Source organism: Aricia agestis, chromosome 1, assembly GCF_905147365.1.
Source record: "Aricia agestis chromosome 1, ilAriAges1.1, whole genome shotgun sequence".
Lineage (NCBI taxonomy): Eukaryota > Metazoa > Arthropoda > Insecta > Lepidoptera > Lycaenidae > Aricia > Aricia agestis.
Window position 1 is genome coordinate 5,477,264 of NC_056406.1, and position 8,099 is coordinate 5,485,362.

General features: G+C 36.6%; 1 protein-coding gene across 2 annotated transcripts in view; it reads right to left on the reverse strand.

Annotated features, from left to right (window-relative positions):
• Positions 1 to 5,501, reverse strand: part of LOC121727779 (calbindin-32) — an 88,991-nt gene extending 83,490 nt beyond the window's left edge. For both annotated transcript variants that reach the window (XM_042115970.1, XM_042115807.1), the window contains exon 1: positions 5,417 to 5,501. The gene's annotated coding sequence lies outside the window, so the exon portion shown is untranslated. The remainder of the gene's footprint in view (positions 1 to 5,416) is intronic.
• Between the last annotated feature and the right edge of the window lie 2,598 nt (positions 5,502 to 8,099).

Here is an 8,099-nt window from a genome sequence, read left to right on the forward strand (position 1 = left end):
ACAACACCTAGTACAACAAAAAAGAATCACCGGAGATATGCGTGCACAAACATAAAAACATACATACATACATACACTTTTGAAATTTGGCACATTGTTTCACAAGCTGCTATAGGTTAAAATATAGAAAAACTGGACATTTCTGGAAATATAACATACATACGCGTCGAATTGGTAACCTCCTTTTTTTAAAGTAAACGTAAACGTAAACGCAAACCAAATCGGACATTATTATATAACTTAGCATACATGACAAAAGAAATAGTTTTTTTACAAGCGCGATTCACCCTGCGACGCACCTTGCAGTTAACAATTCTAGCATGCAATATTGATTGCATTTATTCAGCACCTAACTTGACCGTCTCTCAAATCACTAAACCCACGAGAACCTTAATATAATAATAATAATATCTATGGCCCCGTCCTAAGTACCTGAAGGACTTGTGTTACGGGTACCAGACAACGGAAATATATTTAATACTTTTATACTATATACATACATTTACGATTTTTAATCATACACATATTTAATACACATCCAGACGCGGGAACATTGAAAACTTTTTGTTCCGTCGGCGGGATTCGAACCCGCGACCCCCGGCTTGAGCTGCCACACACTAAACTAATAGAGCCACAGAGGTCGTCAAGAATATGGTAATCCAAATATGAAACTAATATCATAACAAAGTTCATAAAAACTTAACATATTTTATAAGACTGTTTAATGCCTTTCTAAGAGGTTTTTTTCCAAGCAAAACTATAAAATAAAACTATTTTCACATTTCAGCAAAAGAACGTTTTGCCCTCTGGTCTCTGAGAGGGCTCAGCTTTAAGCTCGCGAAAGCAAGAGTCTTATAATTTGTCACCTAAACCCACAACTTTTCACTCTTTGATTTTGTTAAAAATGTTTTTTAAGATTTAAAAAATCTGACAGAATTAAATACCCGTAATGGCGGTATGGCTAACACTTTAAGTATCTTTATAAATATTTAGGTAATAGCTACATTTTAACTTAAATTTTCATGAATACGATCATGCATCATGACATGCGTTACGTATTGTCATGCACGCATGATTGTTTATTGTATTGATTGATGCGAATGACATGCAAACTACGTGCTGTATATTTATTGACAAGTTGTTTAATTTTTTGTCCTGCAATATGTGCATGACATGCACGCATGATCGTTTCGTTATCGGCATATTATGCAACAATTAATACTGTCACGTAAATGCATGTCATGCTGAATTACCATCTAGGGAGAGCATAAGTCTTCAGGTATTCTTTAAAACAATATAGAATTATTTCATAAAATAAAATACTGTCTGGCACTTTTCGCTGATTGATGATTGTTTATACGATAGCAATTTGATTTCATAATATTGCAGCAAAAGTTTAATTTATCACAAAAAGATAAAGCTAGCCAAGTTTTGTAAGGTGTCAGTTTTGAGGCTAGTTGTATCATAAGCCAATATTAGTATTGGCTATCGCATCAAGAGTCAAGGTTCTGTTACACAAGCCAGCGTCACTGCCAGCTAAACGATTTACACCGCTACTGTCACGCACTAGGCCAGTTTATATAATAGTTGATCCGACAGAGGTTTTCTTGCCATATGTATTGTGGGATTAAGAGCCCCAAATAAAGATCTTCCGAGCGAGGAGTTGTTATTTCTGACTATAATTAAGAAACATTTAGGGCCTGTTTCACCACTTTCTGATAAAGTGCCTAATAGGCTATTCACAACTTTTTTGACAAATTCTCCATACTTGATCTGTCAAGTTAATTGGTGGATAGCCTTATCAGGAAGTGGTGAAATAGGCCCTTAGAATTTTGCGCTTTTTGTTGAGCTATGTTTGCTAGGATAGCACACATAATATAACAAAATCGGTCCAGCCGTTTCAGAAAAGTTTTGCGACGAACACTACACACAAAAATGTTATGTTTCAGAATACAGCGACAACGCACTTTTAACACCTCAACCTGCACCCACCCTAGAGGAGCTGTATCCGCTTGGCACTTACCGACTTTCAAATTGCCCTGTTGGCCTGATATTTTTTTTTTCATGTTCTGCGGTTTTCGTGGCGACTACGCATTCTCGTAGCAAGTGCTACGATTTTCGTAGCGCGTAGACCCTCCGTAGCGCTGCTACAGTCTATTGTTTACTTAATTTTTGTAGGACTCATGATCTAAAGATAACTAACTGCGATAAGATAATTTAGTAATTTAATTAATTATACAGGGTGTAACAAAAATAAGTGATAATACTTTAGGGTGTGTACGTGTTCCTTGTAGAGAGTTCACTGTGAAAGTAGCAGTGCTGAAAGACCAAATTTTTTTTTTACTTTTGTATGGGAAAACTCGGGCCCTCGCCATACAAAAGTGAAAAATAAAATTGGTCTTTCAGCGCTGCTACTTTCACAGTGAACTCTCTACAAGGAACACGTACACACCCTAAAGTATTATCACTTATTTTTGTTACACCCTGTATATTTTCGTTGTGACATCGACGACTACCTCCATGTTCGCATGTGAATGGATTTATTACGTAATATTGTATAATATAATACACTTTATAATGTAATATTGTACGGTTTCTGCGGAGTTTATACACAAAAGTAAGCCTTAAATGTACTCATGTTTTTAAAGTAAGAGCAGGTACACATTTGGCGTTTTGAAGCGCACGCTTTGCTAACGCGCGTTTTTCTGTTCGCCAAGGGGACTGCGTTATAGCGCAGTCAACAGCGAACGTGAGGCATGCCCGCGACGCATGCCCTCTGACCGTATCCAAAACTTCAAAAATGACAATATTGGCGTTGCGTTCCTTGACGCATTCAATTATTGAATGGGCCACTGTGAAACATACGGATATAACTAATGTGTACCTGCTTTTAGCAGTGCGCATATGGTATAACATGTAAACTATTTTTGTGGAACATACATTATACAAGAACAGAGAACCATAGACTAATTAAATAATTCCGAGAAGAGGGCGAAAATTAATTAGCTTACATAATTACAGTGAGTTGTACGAATACATGAGAGCATATTACCGGGGTTCTCATCATCATCAGGCTGCGGCTAACAACGAGACACAACGAGATGCGACGATGGTTAATCCTATTTTTTTATTTGCAGGGGAATGCGTGCCCCGGGTTGGGGACAAGCGAGCGCCCGTGGCCTAATGGGTAGACCTTTGGTTCACACTCGTAGAGGGTCCTGCCTTCTTAGACAAAGTACATTTCGTTAAAAACGATGACGTAATTCGTTATCAAAATGTATGCGGTTTGACATAAGTCATCGCTAAATGACATTTCGCTTGCGAAGACTAATGTCAAATCCCATACATTTTGATAACGAATTTCTTCGTCGTTTTTAACGAAAAGGACTTTGGCTACGGCCTGAGGTTCAATCCCGGGTGGAGGCGTGTATCAATGAGTTATTTCTGATCTCAAGTACATTATACGGACGCTCATACGGTGAAGGAAAATATCGTGAGGAAACCCGTTGATCATGGTTGGACCCATAGTTGGTCCCAGATGTATTGACTAGTTCTTTCCTCTGGATTAGGCCGACTATGTTGCGAGAACGTCGTATGTGCTTGGGCAACCATACGGATATTTAATTCTTGTCCCAGGCACTACAGTATTTGAGGAGTGGTTACTTCGCTCAGAAAATAGTGCATAAATCATCCACAACGGACACAAAGGCCTACTTTTTTTTGTGTAAAGCCTTCTGTATACGGGGAGGCCGATTTACGATCTTATAATTGAAAAAAAATGTAAATTATTTAGTTATGGAAAAACTTAAGAATCACCTAAAAATCCAGTATTAATCTATATCAATAATTATTATTGTAGCCAAAATGTATATTACTAACTATATGACGCCCGCAACTCCGTTGCGACAAAACTCGTTTATCGCGCAGGAACCGTACATTTTCCGGGATCAAAAGTATTCTCTGTCCTTTCCCGGGACTCAAAGTATCTCTATACCAAATTTCAGCAAAATCGGTTCAGTGGTTCAGTCGGTGAAGAAGTAACAGACCAATAGACAGACAGACAGTCAGATAGACAGACAGACACACTTTCGCATTTATGATATTAGTATGGATATGCTTTAAGTGGTAAAGATTATAAAAGTAAAAATCAATAACAATAATTTACCGTACCCAATTTAGTACCGAATTCAAGGTGATCTGTACTAACAGGCCTATTAACAAGAATTGACGGTAACTATAATTTTCTTCTTTTCATAACTTCTAAGTACTTATTATTAAGATAAAAAAAATATATATTACTTAAATAAACTCCAGGATTGCCGGCAGAAGTAAAAACGAAATAGCAAGGGTTAAAAATTTGCTTTATAGCAAAGTGGTATTGTACTGTCCGTCTCTATGTAAACATTCATAACAATTTTAGCATCATCTTACTTTAATTTGCATCATCTAGGGGGGCTGCTAGTGTAACACCAAATTGGTTATTTTATAACCAACTTTATAAACAAATAGTTAATTATATTTCAATAATAGTTGGTAATACAATTGTCTAGAGAGATTACACCTACGCCATCAAGTATCAACGCAGTGTTAACAATGGTTATTAAAATAGAAGCTTTAATTTCTATAAGTAATGGTTACTTCTACGACCTACGTCTAATGAACATTTATACTATATTGATAATATTATAAATGCGAAAGTATGTCTGTCTGTCTGTCTATTACCTCTTCGCGCCCAAACCGCTGAACTGATTTTATTGAAATTTTGAATGGAGATATTTAGAGTCTCAGGTAAGGACATAGGACACTTTTTACCGGAAAAATGTACGGTGTTTTAGTTTTAGCGCAACATAGCGGGCGTTATCTAGTTTATTGATATAGACGTCTAGTTTATAATATAGTAGACGTTTTAATAAAAAATTGGGGACATACGTTAATTTAAATTCTATTTTAAACGTTAATAATATAAAAGAACGTACGTGTATCGAAATTAGTATTAGTAGTACTCTATGTTTATTTTATATCTTCAACAGATAGCTAACTATTCTGATTAGAATTTAAAAATCATAACATGCTCATAGGCTAAAAGCTGTAGCTAAAATCAAAACATACGACATAAAATTAACAACGATGACATAGAACAATATTTTTATATACAGAAGATAACTTTACAAAAAGTCACACTCGTCTTATTTTTGACCCCGTTTGAGCATCAAAGAGCCTGCCAAATTCAAGGCCTTCTCTCGCAAGATTCATTTCAAATGACACAAAAGGTGTTAAAGAAAATGTCTCATAAAACACCTGAAAACGAAAGTGGCGAGACGCTCGAAGCAACAGTTACGCGCTTACAACTTGTTGTGCGAAAAACCTTCTTAGAATCTCTGAGGGGGGTTTTTCGAAGTAAATAAATAAAACTAACCTTAAAGTTTAGTCCAGGGTGTGAGACGTATGCTTGTTTATGTCGACGTAAGACGAGATCGCGAGAAACAGTCACCCGCGCGGGCTCCGAGCCTCGAGTGAATGAGCGCCAGGGTAGCTAGAGGGCGGGGCTCCTGCGTATAACCCGCCCGACTTGAGGGGACACCTCCCCGTAGCGCCACCGAGGACAAATGTCGCGCGATAACTTAGCCGGATTATGGAAGTCTACTGAACGGTAATACCACAGTTGAGACATATTACAGTAGAGTAACTCAGTCGTCACTTTGAAATCAAACTCGCTCAACAGTAACAAATTTTATGTGCGTGTAACATGATAATATTGTTTCGCCTTTTCAAGTTATCATAAATCACGCTAATATGAGTGCATTTTATTACATTTGGTCCATTAGAAGGAACTACTGTAATTATTTATACTGTGGCTCGTTCCTAATGACCGTACGAAGATGATGACATACGAATTACACCGGTTACTTAATACCTATCTCGGGTGCGATTGTCGTATGTAAATGCCTCACGATCTCCTACAATTTATGTGTTTTCCGTGTTAAGGCCTGGTGTCGGCGTGATAAGTGGGGGCAATAAAAACTTATGAAATGAGAGAATTCCAGCAAGGGACGTGGGGCTTTGTACCCCATTCATTATGGTCTCATTCCACATATTATTACGTTATAATTTATACCATGTGTGGGAAGAAAGAATTAATAAGAGTAAATTATTCACCAGCCAAAAGTCAGACTTTGACAATACTATGGACATGGACGAATTATAATTTCTCCATGAATCATGATACAACAAACTTTTATTGTAGGCAATAGTTTACTATGTAGATGTATTTTAATTATTTTCTTCTTCTAAATCCTCTTGCTCAGCTGCTAAAATAAACTTAGTGTCCTTGTATCGTTTTTATTTGTTAGGTGGGATTTCACCAGATACACTCAAAACTTCGTTTTATAAAACTTCTCTCTTCAACTAATTCTCAAGAAACGCTTTCACGCGGTAACGTAAATCTTGTTCTGTTTCAAATGGATTTCACAACCTTCTTTTGATCGCGATTAATAAATCTAGGTTTACGTGACATCACGCCATTATTTTACATGTTTTCATCATTTCGGGGCCTTGTCGCGTCAATTTAATAACAAAATAGCAAGTAAGAATATGAAACTAATCAAACGCATGTGTCAAAACTGTCATCTTGATATTATTTCTTTTGTCTTTGTTTGTATGTTTTTCGTTCCACCCTGATACTACACTGACAGGGCTTGAACGGGTTTTACGACGATAAACTTCGGACTTTGGGCGTTCAGAAGATAAAACTCGGATTTGCTGTGAACGCGTTCGGTTTATGCTGGTGAAATGCAATTCGATTTTATAATCGCGTTTATACGTTTTAAACCGGTTCAGTGTGCATTGAACGCGTTCCATTTCTTCGGTGAAATCGCCCCTCAATTATTTTTGTTATTTTATGAGTGTATCTTGTGTATAATAAATTGTTAATTGAAATATTTTCAAACATTTGTAGCATCCAATTATGTCTAAACTATTTAACTGTAGATAGAAGGACTTGATAACGTCTTAAAAGGCATTTGAATTGAGTACTATTACACTAACTAGTTTTGAAATAGCAGATACACACGATAGTTTTATATGAGTGTATAAATGTAAAGATCCCAATTCTGCGATCTCGTTTCGTATCAAACACAAAAATGGTAGTCTAAAAAGTAATGAAACAAACGTCAAACGAGTTATAATTTTAGTTCAGATAGAATTTTTTATAAGATAACTTTATATTAGTTAGATGAGAAACGGACTGAAACTAAGAAGGCACGATGCTGTCATAATAATAGTATTAATTTAATAAAATAATAAAAGTAGATTAACATTCGGGGCAAAGCATAGATCACATGCCAGTACAGAACAATTTTTAGTTCTCAAAACTGTCTCTTAAATGGTCGCTGTTAAGTATTTGAGTACTCCACCCACAAAATTTTTTTTTTGTTGAATTATGAATGCAATCTTCTTCTAAAATCTAAATAATCTAAAAATCTCCATCAATAACGAAACGTACGTATTTTTGGGATGATACACAAATCCTTAACAACGTCCAATTTATAATTCTTTGGCTCAAGAAAAAACTCTCATACAGACTGATGGGCAACATGATATAGAATTATTTATTTTCAATACAGCTAAGCGGTTTCTAGAAACAATATCCTAATTGGTTTGCAACATTTTTTGTATTTACAATTGCAATCACACTAATGGCTGTTAAGAGTTCGCGATAACAGATTGTTTATGTACGAGAATAATATTTATTCGATTCAAATTCACAGCAGCGAGCGGAAAAATGGACGCTTTATATTGATTTAGGAATAGAAATTGCATGGATTAAGGCTTCACGCAGACGGGCAATTAAATTATACTGGATGTAACTAAACAATTAAGAATTGACGTGGGAGAGCCATGCTTCGGCACGAATGGGCCGGTTCGACCGGAGAAATACCACGGGCTCACAGAAAACCGGCGTGAAACAGCGCTTGCGCTGTGTTTCGTGAGTGAGTTTACCGGAGGCCCAATCCCCTACCCTTTTCCCTTCCCTACCCTCCCCTATTTCCTTCCCTACCCTCCCCTATTCCCTTTCCTACCCTCCCCTATAACCCTGTTCC